Source organism: Polypterus senegalus, chromosome 14 (genome assembly GCF_016835505.1).
Source record: "Polypterus senegalus isolate Bchr_013 chromosome 14, ASM1683550v1, whole genome shotgun sequence".
In the NCBI taxonomy this organism is placed as follows: Eukaryota; Metazoa; Chordata; class Cladistia; order Polypteriformes; family Polypteridae; genus Polypterus; species Polypterus senegalus.
Genome location: NC_053167.1, coordinates 945,719 through 963,657, shown reverse-complemented (window position 1 = coordinate 963,657; position 17,939 = coordinate 945,719). Strand labels below are relative to the sequence as shown.

Here is a 17,939-nt window from a genome sequence, read left to right as displayed (position 1 = left end):
TAGTTTAAACCCTAAGTACAGTATGCCCTCAAAGCACTTTAATTTCGTTGCAAACTCAGCTTAATACATTAATACGTTACCTAAAAAATTACCTTAATACATTACCTAAAAACAGAATGTAAAGGTAAACCCGTATACTGTACAGTACTGTACTGTTATGTCTCCCACGGTGCTAGAATGTAAAATACCGAAGTTACCGCTATACATACTGTAATTCATGCAAGCGCGTTTTCTTTGGTATGCGCTGTCGTTTTTCTTTGTTATAAGTAGAGTAAATACATAATAATTTCATTTAATCAAAATACAGTAAAATGTACAGGTACTCAACAGTGATGAATGATATTGATGATGAAGTAGCTGTGCAGTACGATGCAGAGGATTTAAAACTCTTCGGGTGGCGCCTCCTCTTCAGGCGCTTCAGGAGGAGTCGTATCTTTGGACGGGTGGTCTTCTGGTTAGGTTTCGTGCTGGCTTTTCTGTATAGGTTTCAGGAACATCGTGATGGGAAGTTGCTACATTGTAGCGAACTGCTGGCACAATTTCCATGCTTTCTCATGGATGATGTTACCGTCCAAGGGGATGATGTTCTTCCTGCAGTTGGTGATCCACAATGCTACGGCAGATTCCATCCTGGCGATATTTTTATTACTTACGGTCGTTACCTTTTTGGCACTATCACAGAAACTTACGGTACTCCAGATCGCCGCTTCATTCTTCTTTATGTAGCGTGCGGTGCTTTCATTAATGCCACAGTGGCACGCTACTGCAGCATAACTTTTTAGTTCCCAGGTCAAAACCAGTAGTTCAACCTTCTCCTGGAGTGTTTTAAACTTCTTCTGGTGCTTAGGCTCAGTGCCAGAAGCCTTAGAAGGTGCAGGGTGATTCGGCAACATGTTTTGCGTTTAAGAATAACAAAATGAATACAATAACAAAATGGAAAACACAAGGACACTCGGCTAGCGTCGCGTCACACGGCAGCAATCAATCAGCAGCAAGGAATAATGAATAATGCTCTCCAATTGGCTACTTTCACCATCCCAAACCTCGTTTCCCTCAGCGGTGGTAAACCCATAAACAAAAGAGCTCAAGTAAACACAAAACACTCTTCAGTATCTTTCTTCTTTCCTCAGCTCCTCCAAGCAAGCTTCGTCTGCTTCCTTCCGACTCTGGCTTGCCTGAGTGAAGTTGAGCGGCTCATTTTATTCTGGACCCAGGAGTACTTCCAGTGCCAGGGCATAGCTCAATGGAAGCACTTCCAGGTTAATCGTAAATCCCAAAAAGTAGGGATTGGAAATCCCTTCAGATCCACCTGGATGCCTCCATTTAACCCCACAGGGCTGGCCCACGGGACTACAGATCCCAGCATGCCCTGCGGACATCCATGTAGGAATCTAGGGAAGCTGCCTCCTAAAGTATTTGGGAAGAAAATGTCCCAAATTGTCTTCCCTGTCAGTCAGTCAGTTATAGTGGCTTCCTGACCTGGTAAGGATTCCTGTTCAGCCCCGATTGGGATGCCATCATCTGCATGTCGTCCATTACAAGCGTTTTGCGGAGGCTCGTTTTACTTTCATGGAGTGTCACTTGCAGAATGGTGTCTTCGTTGGCTCCTTCTCTTGTTGTTCTGTTCTGTTGTTGGCTCCACCACCCAATCAAATCAATTCATCTTCACTTATGTCGGCTCTCTTAAATATGTTTTGTTGTAAATTTTTATACATTTTCTGGTCTTGGATAGTTTCCTGTTGCTGTATATTCAGTTCAGTTTCTTGTTTTGTCATTTATGACATATTGAACAAATTATTTTTATTGGGGTTACTATGAATTATACTTTTGTATATTTACAACATGCTTTGTGTTGTGTTCTACACAGAATGCTTTAGAAAATAAAAATCGGTTGAATTGACACCCTGACGTTACCTGTTTTGTGTTGGTCATTCCATTATGTATTTATCTCAGTGGAATGTTAACTGTAAGAACAATTCAATCTAATAAGTGAAATGAACTGCTTTTTAATTTTTAGCTGGAAATTGACCAACACAGATGCCCTGGTGCACAAGGAGAGAGGAGCTCAGAGACGTCCATTACTGAGACTGAACATTTCCTTAGAGTGTTTGTTTCTTTTTCTAAGGTTAGTGTTTTATTCTGTTTTTACAATTGTTACTTCTCAATAAGAAATGTGGTTTTGTCTTTTTTTCTGTTTTTTTTTTCCCCCTTCACTCACCATGAATGGTGTAAAACTTATTGTGTCACTGTGTAGTTGGATGAGTGTAAACGATCATGTCTACTGAATTACGCTGAGTTTGAAAATGCAAAGGGTCAAGACTCCGAATTGCTGCTTCCAATTTACGACTGTCCATGTTTTGCTTGTTTTCAAGTCTCTTTGCCATTCCTAAGCGCTGCATTGACTTTATTCACTGATTTATCACCTTCAGTATGTATGTGTAGAAAGAAAAGGCCACGTAACCTCAGAACAGGCATTGGCGAAACTCACAATGCCTTTTACTTACCTATAACTAATTATTCAATGACCTATTCTAATATTCGGAAAACATAGTAATCGTTTATGTACTGAGGCTACAAAGTAACTATTCCTTATGTTAAATGATAATTTAGTGAAAAATTAGGCTTATGACTAAAGACCCCCTGAATTAAACTCCCGGATCGCTGTGACTGCTTAGAGTTCTATTCAAGTCATATTCTGATTCATGGAATACTCCTCCCAAAAATGAGATGTTTTTATTGGTTACGTACTTCATGTAGTTTAATCTGTGGTTTTCATGTCGAAGGGATATCACAAAGTGTCTGATATATAGTAATCCTTCGCTATATCGCGCTTCGACTTTAGCGGCTTCACTCCATCGCGGATTTTAAATGTAAGCATATCTAAATATATAACGTGGATTTTTTGATGCTTCGCGGGTTTCTGCTTGAACAGTGGGTCTTGTTACTTCTGGTACATGCTTTCTCATTGGTTTGCCCAGTTGATTTCATACAAGGGACGCTGTTGGCGGATGGCTGAGAAGCTACCCAATCAGAGCACGCAGTTCCTGTGTGCTGATTGGCTCAGAGACAGAGCGCCAAATTCGATTCCGCTGCCTTAACCAGGAAGTCTCGTCCCGCTCATTCAGCATCAACGTATTTCGCTGTGTAAAGAGTTAACTTTTGTGCATAGTCAAGCCCTTTGTTATGGCTCCAAAATGATTGCTGAAAAGGTAACAGTTTTAGATATGTTGAAGGAAGAGAACAGCTACACCGCGTAATATTTAGGTTTTACTATATATATCTTAGAAATTATATATATATATGTATGTATGTATGTATGTATGTATGTATGTATGTATGTATGCATGTATGTATGTATATGTATATAATATATGTATATGTATATATACAGTGTGTTTACATACTTAATTTCAATGAATCTTACCTAATTTCTAAGGGAATACAAAGGGTTTATGCTATATATAGAGTGTGGGAGAGTTTATAAGGGCTTAAAATATATAAAAATAACCATATCAACGTATGGTTTTTACTTTACGGATTTTCACCTTTCGCGTGGTTTTTCTGGGATGTAGGGATGACTGTACAGTAAAACCTTGGATTCCAAGTAACTTGGTCTGCAAGTGTTTTGCAAGACGAGCTAAAATTTTTAATAAATTTTCACTTGATAAACGAGCGAGGTCTTGCAAGACGAGTAGCACGTATACGCTTTGTCTGCTGAGCGTCACGTGATCACAGCTTAGCCGATGGTGGTTCTCTCTCTCTTGCTGAGGGATTGTGGGTAATCGTCTCCCGTGCTCGTTCTCAGTTGGCGTGCCTCACTCATATAGTCAACATCCGTATCCGTATATACTGTTTACTATAGCATGGTGACCACGTGTGTGTGTGTGTGTGTGTTGTACTCAGTACTCTAGCAAAACCAGTTTTATTCAGCATGAAACAGGAACAGCACACTTATTTATTGTAATGTGATCTACCACTCTACTCACACACAGACACAGCAGTCAGGCAGGGTCGTGGCCAGGTTAGTGGCCAAATAATACTGTGCCCTGCACTTACAAGGAACATTGTATCACCCATCGACGGCAGGCGCTTATCGCATGTCCTCGATCTTTTCGGGTTTGCTTTTGCGGTGAACTGCTACAGCGCTGGGAGCCTGCGGCTGCTTCGGGACGTTCTTCCACATGTCGTCCTATTGAGGGGGGAAATCCCAAAAGAGTTTAGAAACCTTGCAGTACATTTTTTATTTTGTGCCCAAGTGTAGTGACTCTTCAGGCAAGAGCAACTGTCATTGGATAGGCTTACTTGTTAGCAGGGATTCCGTTAGTTAGAGTGGAGGTCATCCTACACAATGACCCTCCTTCTCCTCCTCTCCTCTGTCTCATCCCCTTCACACCAGCCACGATTCTTTTCAAAGGTAAAGTGCAGGTTAATTTGTTTGATGTATTTTTACTTTATATTTTGTATTTTTATATTAATAGTTTTGGGTTGTGGAACCAATCAGTTTCCATTATTTCTTATGGGGAAATTCGCTTTGATATAAGAGTGCGTTGGATTACAAGCATGTTTGCAGAACGATTTATGCTTGCAAACCAAGGCAAGCAGTCTTTGCTTCCATTTGGGAGACGGGCATCATCCCAACTGACTGGAAAACGGGACTTGTCCCTATCTGAAAAGGGAACAGTGATCACCTGGATTGCTGCAGGGGGATAACACTGCTCTCGGTGCCGGGTAAGGTCCTTGCTAGGGTCGTCCTCAATAGATTCTGCAATCACTTGATCACCTACCAGCCACCCCAACAGTCTGGTTTTACGCCTAAGTAGTCTACCATCGACCGTATCCTGGCACTGAGGGTTCTCATTGAGCGCAAACGTGAATATTGGCAGAGCTTCTTTGCATTCTTTGTCGAATTTCGTAATGAATTCGACTCGGTTGATTGAGCTGCCCTGTGGGATATCCTGAGGGTTCGCGGGATCCCCTCGAGGTTGCTGGATATCATGGTCAGACAGTACACTGGTACTGTGAGTGCTGTGCAGAGTGGAGGCAGGACCTCTGTGTTTATCCCAGTTAGTTCTGGGGTTCGTCAGGAGTGTGTTCTGCTCCTACTTTGTTCAATGCTTACATGGACTGGGTGTTGGGGAAGGTCATGGCGTCCAACGGCTGTGGGGCATCTGTTGGTGAAGAAAGATTCACGGATCTTGACTTTGCTGACGGTGCTGTGATCTTCATGGAGGCTCTGATCGTGGCGCTCGAGAGACTAAATGAGGAGTCTGAGTGTCTGGGCTTGCAAGTGTCCTGGATAAAAACCAAGATCCAGGCCTTTAATACCTCTTGGGCATGGCCATCAGCAGTGTGTCTGTCTGCGGAGAGAGTGTCAACCTTGTTAAAAGGTTTACTTACCTTGGCAGTGACATCCATGTCTCTGGTGACTCTTGCTATGAAGTCAGTAGACAGATTGGGAGAGCATGGGGGGGGGTGGGGGTCATGATCTCGCTGGAAAGGAGTGTGTGGTGCTCCCGATATCTAAGCAAAAGGACGAAGGTCCATGTCCTTTGAGTCCTGGTGCTTCCTGTCTTGCTATATGGTAGCGAGACATGGACGCTATACAGTGACCAGAGACGAAGACTGGACTCCTTTGGTACTGTGTCTCTTCGGAGAATCCTTGGGTACCGTTGGTTTGACTTTGTGTTGCTCATGGAGTTCCGAATGATGAACATTGCCTGCGTTGTGAGGGAGCATCTGTTACAGCACTACAGCAATGTGGCATATTTCTCCGAGGGTGATCCGGTTCGTAAGATCCTCATTGTTGGGGACTTGAGTGGCTGGACCAGGCCAAGGGGTTGCCCATGTTCTGGCTGCGGAAGATAGAAGGTAATTTCTGGAGGGTGGGACTGGACCGCGTGTCTGCCTGGGTTGTTGCCAACTGGGATTCTGAGTTGTTTTGTCGTGTAGTGGGTGCGGCAATGCACTGTAACAGTGCATGCTCCCCGACTTGATATGACTTGACTATTGGTTCAGAAACATGGAGTAACAATAAAGAGTAGGTTACGATTTAGATTTAGAGTTTATTGTCCTGCACATAGTTTTACCACACAATGAAATTCTCCTTCCATCCACAAATAACACAAATAACAAAACTAGTAATAAAAAACACCTAATTGGAGTGAAAAATAGACAAAAACATTCATAAGCTTAATGGCTTATAGATAGAAACGTCTGAAATCTCGCTGTCCTTGATTTTATACCCCTATAACATCTGCACAATAGCAAAAGAGGAAATAAACAGTGTTGTGCATGAGTAATGACCTTTATGGCATTGCTGACCCTCCTGATAACCCCTACTGTAATCGCTGCCACCCACCGATGGCAGAGCTGTCCCAGATATAGTCAGCATCCTCCTGAAAAGCTTTGTAATTCTACATAGAGCAATTCTCAATCTAAGCTGCACTCTAAATAAATAAACCCACAGGGTTGTTTACCTTCTTTTTCCAATTTAAATTAATAATAACATAAAATACCCATGCTTCTTGATATTATGAAAAGTAGGCGTCTCGGAGGTAAGTAATACCACCCCAGGGTAAGAGGGGGCGCTATTGCTAACTATGTCGTCTCTTTCTTCACAAACAATAATGAGATGACTCCCACTGAGGAAAACTGACTTTGCCCCTTCTAGTCAGCTCCCTATAAAGTTCGATTGCAACGGAAGGAGGCAAACCAAAGAACGGGGCTCCGATAACCTCAAGAAAAGACCAGAAGACCTTTTGAGAACAGCCAGGATGTGGCTATGCTTTTGTTTGTCAAGACTTTTTTTTTTTTTTGCCTTATTCACCACCGAGCGAATTGTTAAGTTCTTTTGTTGAATTAAACAGGAGCGACCAGGTTGGCACCCCAACATTTTATCATGTGTGATCTTTTTCCTCACGCAACTGCAGATGCTTTTTCTAGTTACAATGCCATATTTCTTTTAGATGTCACATTAAAACAATTAAGTGATGTTGGGGAAAAAAAATCATTACATTTTTCTTCTATTAAAAGAAAATGATCAACCTTAGGGATTGTTGTCTTTACTTGCCTGTTTCAAGTTAATCTTAACGCTTAAAATTTACACTTTTTTCAATACTGAAGACACGCATGTTGAGCTGCACTGAATCGATTTGTTTGGTTCATATGATTCACCGAAAAGTTGTTCAAAAAAGAATCTTTCATGAATCACCCATCACAAAATGTTTGAATATGTTTGAATTTAGTACTTTGAACATTTGGACTTTACGTTGACGTAAAAATGTATATATGTTAAACCATCACTCTTTGATGGAAGGGGCAGAAGTGATGCGAGTTCTTTCAATGATTTATGTTTTTGAGTCTGTAATAGCGCTGATCAGGATGCTGTTGATATTATGTCTGTAAAAACTGGATCCTTGATGGCATACCAAATTTCCTTGGCCTTCTCAGGAAGTGAGAGGAGAATTCTTAACCTCCTTAGCATTACAAGTTTTTCTCAAAAAAACATGTAAAAAGTGTTGCACTTTTTGGCTAGGGGGATAAAAAGACATATTTATTAAATCTCATCTTTTTAGTGTAAAACGTGCAGAACACAAAGTCATAATTGTAGAAAGTATAATAATGATACAAATAATAGTAATAATAATAATGAAAATAATACTAATACCACATATAATGTTGGTTTGTGTCGTTTGTGTGGTATATCGTGAAGCACAGTGAAATACACAATCCAGCGTCACAGTCAGGACAATAGTCGCGCGATTCCTTGTGAATTTTCTTTCCAGACTGACCAGCTTTTGAGCAGCACGCTGCACATGTGTGATTGACACAAGTATCACGTTCGGATTCATCAGAATCACTTTCGATTTCACTGTCGGTTTCAATTCCACTGCCCGAAGACAGATTCACATTGTCATCACTGCTCGTATCACTTTCAAGAGCATGCAAAACCTGGGCTGCTGAAAAACATTTCTTACAAGATGCCATTATGAGGTTAGGAGAAGACATGTCTACACTGTTAGCTGGGTAACATCTGGCCTGTCACTTACGCAAGACACCCCTACATCGTTTTCCAAGCAACACGCAATATTTTTACAGCCCGAGTAATCCTCTGGTCTAACTCTTATGTGAGACACATCTATAAAGTTGTTCGAGTGGCGCTCAGGTCTAACGCTAGGGAGGTTAACCAGATAAGGTGGTGTTGAGAGACCATGTGAGATCCTCACTGATGTAAATTTCAAGGACCTTTAAAGATGTGAAAACTCTTCCTCTACCCAATATGGACCAAAAATCCCTGAGGAATGTTTCCAGCACCTTGACAACTCAGTGCCATATAGAAATACAGCACTTCTGGTGGCAAAAGGGGGTCCAACCCGGTACCTAATAAAGTGGCTGTATATAAATAATTCTTTTGATGGATTAGCTATTTTAATAAACTAAATCGATAGCATTTTGCTTTTCCCCAGGGGGACATTTGGCTTTCTACAGAAGTTTGATAAATAATAAGGTTAAATTATATTACAATTTTAAACTGTGGCTGTGTCCTGCATAACAAAATCAATATACTTTCTGGCTTTGAAAGCTCTAGTAGGTGACGTAGCTAAAGTAACATGATGTCTACATCCAGTTGATGAATGTGTTTGGAGGGCTTCCTATCATCTCGTATCAATCCCAGCTCCCACCTTTCTTTTCACCAGAGTCCTAGCTTGCATCACCCTGTGTTGTGTAATCTTTAATTGCATAAAGTTTCAATGAGCTTTGAATTACTGTGGTGCCATGCAGCTGAAGGAAACGTGGAGGAACCATGTGATTTTACGCCTTTATAAGGAGGTAATAATAATAATTCTTTAGATTTATACAGCGCTTTTCTCACTACTCAAAGTGCTCTCCACACGGGGAGGACCCAGGAAGCGAACCCACAATCTCCTTACTCCAAAGCAGCAGCACTACCGCTGTGCCGCTTGCGTGGATAAAAGATTGTGGAAACTACAGAGGGATAAAGCTGACGTCACACATGGTGACAGTCTGGGAAAGGGTTATAGAGAGAAGGTTTAGGGGAGAAGCAGTTTGGAAAATGCCAGGGAGAGGAACAACTGATGCTCTCTTTGCATTGAAACAACTAATAAGAAAAGCATCAAGAAAATCAGAAATATGGCATTGCATATGGCGTTTATTGATCTGAAGAAAGCTTATGAGTGGCCAGTCAAGAGGTCTGGAGATGCGCAAGGGAGAATGGAGGACCCAAGAAGTGTGTGAGAATTGTCCAGGATTCGAATGAAGGAGTGTGGACTCGGTTTAAAAGCAGTCTTGGGGTAACAGAGAAGATCCCAGTTAGATGGGGTGGTCTTTAATAGCATTATTTGTAATTTCGCAGCACCATTTTGTTTTCCATATCCATTTCTTTTAATGTAGCCACCATTTTGTGTTTGCTTCTTTATGGCTGTAGTCTTTTTTTTTAATAATGATCTGTTACCCGCCTCATGGGCATGGCCCCTGGTGTTAAAATTCCCCATCATTTATAAGCAGTTGTCATCAACATTTTTTAATTAAAATATAAACAAACAGCAGTTCCTTGATTTTTGTTGGAGAAGCGTTTGTAGTAAAATGTGTGACCTTTGTAGTTTGCCTGTTTGACGTCGACTTTTGCCTTGCTTTTTTTGGGTTTGGTTATTATGTGCTATTTTTCTTTTTTTGCGTGACTTTTGACCAGTTTTTAATGACTATTCTTTCTTCAGTTTCCTCCAATGTGCCTATTTGTTGTCCTTTTTAAAATGAGCCTTTTGTCACCAAATATACACCCACTTATATTAGGCCAATTTAGAGTTGCTAACTTGCACATTGTTTGGCTGTAGGACAGGGAAAAGAAAGTCGGACGGATGCTGTCAGAACACAAACTTCACACGTTCACACATACAAACAGTGGCTTATTTGCATTAGCACTGAAGAGTACGATTTTCTTGGTGCACAGTTAGATTCTTTAGACAGAAACAGTATGGCAGCAACTCTTACGTGAATATTAAAAAAAAAATGATGGCGTGTTAAACTTATCCATTTCCAAATTTTCCCCCATGAATAAGCCCTGTGATGGACTAGTGACATCTCCAGGGTTCTTTTCTGTCATGCCAGAATAGACGCCAGCTCTGAACCTCACCGACTATGTATGTGTGTATCTGTATGTTCACTAAATGGCAAAAAGTATGTGGACGCCCCTCCAAATTATTGAATTCAGGTGTTTCAGTCGCACTCATTCTTAACAGTTGTATAATAATGAAGCACACAGCCATGCAGTCACAATTGACAAACAATGGCAGTATACAGACGACAGAGCAAGTTCCCCCTGATGGCCTCCCGTTGACCTCACTAACACCTCATTCAGAAGCAACCCAAGCTTAGCTGGTCTCCTATCCAAGTTCTGGCCGGGCCAAAACACTCTTAGCTTCAAGTGAATTACCTGCTCTGAAATGCAAGTGGTATGGCTGATAGTCCTCTTCTATTCCCTACATTCTAGAAAGAAGGGAAATATAAAGTGAAAGTAACTAACCCTAACCCTACCCTGGTGCTTTAACGTATTGACTGCACATATGAGCGGAAATCGGACAAGAGTTTAGAAACTGGGAAGATGACAGTTCTAATTAGATGTCTGTCTAAATTGGTGTTAACAGTGGACATACAGTATATCGTGGTTTATCGTGGTTAATGATTAACAGAAAATGCAGGTTGGCCCTTTCACTTCATGGGTTTACAATTCACGGACCAGTTTATTTACAGGTTTGTCTTCAATAATTAAATACAAATTATTTTGCGAGTTTTGTGACCTATTGCTGAAAACCCTGCAGCCGATGCTGTATCAGCACTACGTAAAGGGACTGCAAATCCCAGCAGCCCCGGGAGTACTGCATCATTGGGCAGCTTCGGCAGTTGACGTGAGGATCTGCTGGGGAATGAGGGTGCTACCTTTAAAAGTGAGTCATAAGAAGCCGGCGGGATCGCAATCAGTGGTTTCACTACACAAGTGGATTACAGTTACACCAATTGGGTTAGTTTTCTCTGGATTTATGTTCTTGTGCTGTGTCTGTGTGTTCAGGCGATTTTTGTTTGGGTTGGAACGCCTTCTTCTGGGGAGCTTTATCAGCTTCTAAAAATCTTCACCTACATCTCCATCACAGTAAGACAAAACTTTAAATAACTTTCAGGAGGTTGTTCACTGGGGATTTCACTTCATAACTACACCACCACCATAATCAGCATCTGCGAAACTGGATTGTGTCGTGAGTGTTTACTGTTTTGTGCTTAGTGTTTTCTTGGAATTCTTTTGTTTCAGAAATATTAATTATTTTTGTTATTTACTACCAGAAATATACACACAAATTTATTATAAGTTACATTTTGTAAAAGTTTACAGTTTACTGAACTTCTGAACTACGCACTTTATGTCAACAGCCAGCATCACACACATGATTTGATTACACAGTGATTGTTGTATCTCGCATTTCTCGCAACGTTTTGCTTCTTATTTAGTGCAATAAACTTAGAATATACAGTAATCATAGGCCCAAAATGTATTTGCAGGTTAGGGGTAAAGAGAATAATTGTACAGTACAGTATCTGGAGAAATCTTGTATCTATTTCTTAAATAGGCATAAATGTTGTTTTGTAGTCGCTTAAACCAGCAACAGTTATACTTCTGAGTAAGCACACCGTGTGAGGCGAGCCTCAAAACACGATTCTAGATTCGACTTCTCTATCCCAAATGGATACGGCGTTTCCTCATTCAAAAGAAAACTTTAAACAGAATTCATGATTAAGATGCATGTCAGCAGTGATTTGATGTTCCTTTCAACTGTGGGGACTCGGCACTTGTTTTAAAATCTGCTAAAGGTATTTAAATGGTATGCTTTGTGGTTTCAGACTAGCTTTGATAAAATGAACACTTTTTTTGTAGTTAACTTGATTTAGTAGATGAAAGGACATCATGTGCCTTGGAGTGGTGTGCGTTTTGTAACATAAAGGTTTATTTGTTGGTTAGACTCTTTCTTTACTGACTTTCATTTTGGTAACTGAGTGAGAGGGAGTGCTCTGTGTGCTTTACAGGCTGGGTGAAACTAAAAAAAAACGTAAAGAAAATTATATAAGACAACTGACAGGAGCAAGATCAAGCAGGAATTGGGTGGGTATGCTTCGGTTTTACCTGGGAAGCTTAAAAGAGTTTGGTATTTTTCAAGTCAGTCATTTTTTCTTTACACAATCACATTATATATTAATATGCTGCTGGAAATTGTGTTCTAAAGTTAAAGAAATACTCCACCTCAATTTTTATTTTTTTGTAATATGTTGCTTACCCCGTGTAGTTTGTGCTGATGGCCGAGAATAATTTTTAATCTCGTGCATTTTACATGCAGAATGGCGATAACAAAGTTTCTAATAGAATATACATCTATGGGGACCCACACTGGACAACAGCACAGCTCACGTCAGGTCAGGTTGGGGAGCATGCACCGGTATAAAGTGTTACCGCACCCACCACACGACGAAACAGCTCGGGATCCTGGTTGGCAAAAAGGCAGACACATGGTCCAGTCCCTCCATCTGGAAATGAATCAATCTGCTGCAGCCAGGTGTTACGTGGGTGTCCCGTTAGCCTGGTCCAGCCTCTCAGATCCTCAATAATGAGGATCATGCGAGCCAGATCACCCTCGGGAAGTTGCGCCACATGGCCGTAGTGCTATAACTAACATCCATCCATCCATCCATTTTCTAACCCGCTGAATCCCAATACAGGGTCACGGGGGGTCTGCTGGAGCCAATCCCAGCCAACACAGGGCACACGGCAGGAACCAATCCTGGGCAGGGTGCCAACCCACCGCAGGACACACACAAACACACCCACACACCAAGCACACCCTAGGGCCAATTTAGAATCGCCAATCCACCTAACCTGCATGTCTCTGGATTGTGGGAGGAAACCCACGCAAACCCACGCAGACCCCAAGCAAACCTGGGTCCCCTAACTGCGAGGCAGCAGCGCTACCACTGCGCCACCGTGCCACCCGCTATAACTAACACTTCCTCAAAATGCAGGTAATGTGCCTTATTCAGGACTCTGTGAGCAACTTCTTGTTTGACACAAAGTCAAACCAGTGGTACCCAAGGATTCTCTGAAGAGACACAGGTACCGAAAGAGTTTAGTCTTCATCTCAGGACACTGGATAGTGTCCTTGTCTCGCAACCATATAGCAAAACGGGAAGCACTTGGACTATAATCTTTAGGCAAAGATATCAGGTTATATGGGACACCAGCACACAATATCAAAAACTTCCATGAAAAAAATCTGGTGTTACTCGTGTCTCTTAATCCACAAGTCAAATTAGTCTAGAGATGGCATCCCATTCACTCTTGTATCAGTCACTCGGATAATAAACATTACTTTGCTTTCAATAAACCTCAATGATTGATACAAATTTAGTGCTTGCTGATTCGTTTTCAGTAACTTAGTATGCCGTTTCTGTAAAACTGTGCATCTTGTGCTTCAAAACATTAAGGAATGTTTCGCCAGTGTAGAATTTTAAAAACCCAAACCAAATACATTTTATTTTGAAATGATGTAGAGTTGAATGTGTGCAAAGCTGGCACCCAGTCCAAGGTTTAATTCTTGTTTTGTGCCCAGTGCAGCGATCCTGAACTGGGTATAGAAAATCGGCAATGTCAAGTGTGGTTGTTGGCCTGGGTGGCTTTTTTATTCTGCAATCGGCATGATGCTTGAGTTCTGGTCTTTGACATCCAGATGAGATGGTCTTTCTCAGTTTCTTTCTGATGTGTGTCAGTCCCTTGTGTCGCTTCCTATGTTGTTCCTCTTTTAGTCCCTCGGATAAACCATACTTATGTTAAAATCACACAAGGGGTTCTGGGACATGTGACATTACACAGATGTGATTGGGTAACTATCCTAGTGATGGATGGCTCTGCCCAGAAGCTTTGATCCTATGTACAGGATCATCAACACAATCACATACTGTGTCCATTTTTTTTTTTTTACTTTCTCATATACGAAGTATAGGAAAAAGTATTGTAATCATCCAAAGATTCAATGTCGAGATTTTGATGAATCTCGAAGTTTCAGACCTCCCTAAGTCCGAAAATGCCATTTTTGGAATTGTGTCTTTCTGTCTCTGTGTGTGTGTGTAAACACAATACCTTGAGTACACATTCACTTAGGTCAATTAAGTTTTGCATACAAGCATTAGGTACAAAACGTCGATTTCTATTGACTTTTGGGCTATTTCCGCTAACCGGAAGTGGTACTTTACCTTTTATTCAACCTTACTTTGTTCAATATATTATTAATTTGATTTTGTTATTGATGGTTCTTTAATGTACATAATATTAAAGTATAATCATTGTCTTGCTGTTTACTCCTCAAATATCCATCCCCATATCTGAGAATACGAGACAGTCTGGGGGAGACCACTCCCGATTTTTTTTTTTTTAAACTGTTAAGTTGTTAAGTTTTAAATAACTTGGAAAACGAATCAGATATGTTAAAGTTAGAAATTATTAGTACAATACAGAAAGAATCTACAAATGTATTTAGGTCATAATAGTCCACAAGAGAGGAAAGACACTTTCAATGTAAATTGCTTCTATACATTAGATAGCTAAATTGCCATAAGAGTCCTGTAATCTCCTTTATGAATTCCTTTATAGTTCATCATTGTTCATTTGAGCAAAATTTTAAAAACTTAATTAAAGCAAAATAACAAATTTACTCTCCAGAATGGCTGATGTCTTTAATGATCCCATTTGACTTTCTAGGGCAGCGTGTGTTTTAGACGTCCTGAACGGAAGGCTGCTTGCTGCCATTATTGACCCACTGCTTGCGGATCTTTAGTGCTTTAGGATCTCGAGAGGAACACGTGCTATAAACTATGTTGTTACACAGACGATAAGAATGGACTCCGCTGCTCACTCGTAAAAGTTAGTGAGAAGTGACCACAAAATCTGAGCTTCATTAGATGTCAGAATGTGTAAAGGTGTCGGAGAGCCTTCTTAACAACAGCTGAAATGTGTTGTGCTGTCATTTTATACCAGCAATATGTCCGAGTATTAAGATGGGGATATATTTACCATCCCCACTAAATTGTGTTGTTCTAAACTGGGATTTGGGATCCCTATTTACTATTTTAGCACTCTTTGTAGATTTATTAAATATTTATGCACACCTCATTGTATCATGATGGTCACGTCACTACACCATTATCTTGTTTGCTTTTCTTGTGAGTTACTCTATTTTGCTCAAGATTTACTTGACCATCATCGTGTCGCTTATGCCGATTAATGTTTGTTACAAGTCTAATAAGTGAACACCACCATTACGCAGGAGTTCATGTACTCCTTATTCAACAATGTGACAAATATTTTATCTGTGGATTCAGAAAATATATTGTGTGTCTTTTGTAGTTTAGTTAGGAGAGAACAAATCTACAGTAGGCCACGCAGTGATGTTTGTTGCTTGTTCTCTTTCAGCTTCTGTGCATTGAGCTTCTCACAATTAGAATCTTTAGACTTCTCACTGGTCTTTTGCCTACCCTTAACTTTTGTCTCCACATTATTGTACGTGGCACCTCCCTTAGAACCTAAAACAGCCTTCCAATATGGATTTAGTGCCGGGATGTTTAAATGTTCCATCTCTTACAACTTTGGTATTTGTTTCTGAATTGTTACATTTAGTTTTCCTGTATTCCGGTGTATTGACCCTTGCCTGCTCAGGCACATCTAGTGTTGTCTTCCAGTCACAACACCTTCTTCGTCCCCTCTGAGATCACAGCACATACCTGTAGGAACCAAAACAACATGCGAGGAGCTCCAACACATTAAATATGAGAGAAATAGTAAGAGAAATGAATTTTGACAGACAAAAGGAAGAAAATATGTCGCTATGAAGAGGCTTCGGGCGACTAACGAGGTAACGTCAAACTGCAGTTAATGTAAGGTGGTCGATGGAAGCTGTGAGAACTTCGCTTTTCCTTTTGGTTTATTTTCACATCCTGCATATGGGAATTTTCAAACTATATTTTGGTCGCAAGGCAGTGTTGTGATTCTCAGCTTGACACCCGTACCTATTTTTGTGATGTTTTTTCTTTGTAATTTTCATGAAAACTCCAGCTGTGACAGTCACCTTTAAAAAGAAAAGCAAATGTTAAACCACAGGAAAAACACCGCCAAGAGTCTATAATAAAAAATACTTAATTATTTCCAGTAACTTTTCATTGTCATAAGCATACCTCTAAAATGCGGAAAAGCATGTTTCATAAAATTGAAACTGTTCCTGTTGTCTTAAAGTGGATGCATTCGGTAATTTTGAAAGCTTTTGTTCTGCTTTTACAGTCATGTTCTTCGGACACCATTTAAACTGCTGTGTGTGTGTTTATACAGGGCGATTCAAAAAGATTCATCCGATTTTGAAAATGATTGATTTCGCTTGTAAATCATTACAGAACAATGCAGTAAATTGTAAACGGTTTAGGAGAGCGTAACGTTTATTAGGACTTTGTACAAGTGTGCAGTATGACCTCCTCCAGTTGTACGGACAACATCAACACTATAATCAAATTTATCCCATACTCGATCGAGCATGACGGGTGTCGCCTTCCTCACGGCTCTTTCAAGGTGATTTTGTAGGTCATCCAGTGTTGGTGGGAGTGGCGGCACATAAACAGAATCCTCAATGTACCCCCACAAAAAAATCACACAGCATGAGATGTGGTGATCTTGGGGGCCAGGAGTGGAGTGCCAAATACGGTATACGGCCAATCCAGCAATGAGGGAGCTCGCTGTTGAGAAATGCACAGACTGAAGGGAGCCATCTTCCAGTGACAGTCAGAAACTCAATGACCCCCTCTTTCAATTGGTATGTGTTTGGTTCCTAGACGCTTCATGGTTGTAAAAATCTGGCCCTTTGAAACCGGATGAATCTTTTTGAATCACCCTTTATATCTGTATCAAGAGATTTACATTTTTTTAATCGATTACAATGATTTAGAACATGATTTCCAGTGACTAATTAATGTACACAGTGATTATGAAAATATAATAAACTTTTCCTTTTAAGGGTCTATGGCAGAGGTCATGTCTAACATTTACAAAGTGGCATACTTGGTGATTATGCAGTGTAGGGTTGCATGGTACCGAAAAGGTATTGAAACCCCCCATTTTTCAAGTAGTACTGTAGCCCCAAGTGGGTTTAAAAGACCTTGTGCTCGGCAATGGACACGTCCGCTTCCTGACACACTTAGGGCTACATTCACATTACCAGGCTCATCTGACTCAAGTCCAATTTGATGTTTTCACATCTGTGTGGACACACAAATCCAATCTTTGTGGAGGGAGGGCCACGGCTCGGGTTGGCTGTGTTTTTGAATTGTATATCTGTGGACTTTTAACCTCCACTGTGACCACTGCTATATTAGGATTTTTTTATTTTTAGGATTTTTAATCTAAGATGCACTGCACTTTTTTGCACTTTGGGTTGTTTTGAACCCTTTACCTTTGTTAAATAAAATCTCCATTGCACTTTGTTCCTTACTCGTGGTGTTTTGCGTCCTCATTGCTCGACCCATCTCAGTTATGACAATCAATGTTTTTTTTTGCTTTATTTTATTGTTTCTTTCATGACATCATGGTGACGTTAGTTTTTAATTGCCTTTTTCTTTTATGTACTGCCACTTTTCACCCTACTGTTTGAGTCATTGATGCCCGTTGCTGCTATTATGGTGCTGATGGTTTGTGACAAAACCTTTTTTTGAGCTATTTTTTACTTTGTGATAGTGATTTTTTTATTTATTTAATTTTTTTTTTTGTTTTTTCACATTGTTTTCCTTTTATGGATGGACAATCGCAAGATGGCAGTGATAAATAATTAAATAAGATTAGCAATAAATAATTA

At 40.4% G+C, this 17,939-nt stretch overlaps 1 protein-coding gene across 3 annotated transcripts in view; it reads left to right on the top strand.

The window, feature by feature from the left end:
- Positions 1-17,939, top strand: part of src (v-src avian sarcoma (Schmidt-Ruppin A-2) viral oncogene homolog) — a 166,977-nt gene that overhangs the window by 72,240 nt on the left and 76,798 nt on the right. For all 3 annotated transcript variants that reach the window (XM_039734532.1, XM_039734534.1, XM_039734533.1), the window contains exon 2: positions 2,018-2,125. The gene's annotated coding sequence lies outside the window, so the exon portion shown is untranslated. The remainder of the gene's footprint in view (positions 1-2,017; positions 2,126-17,939) is intronic.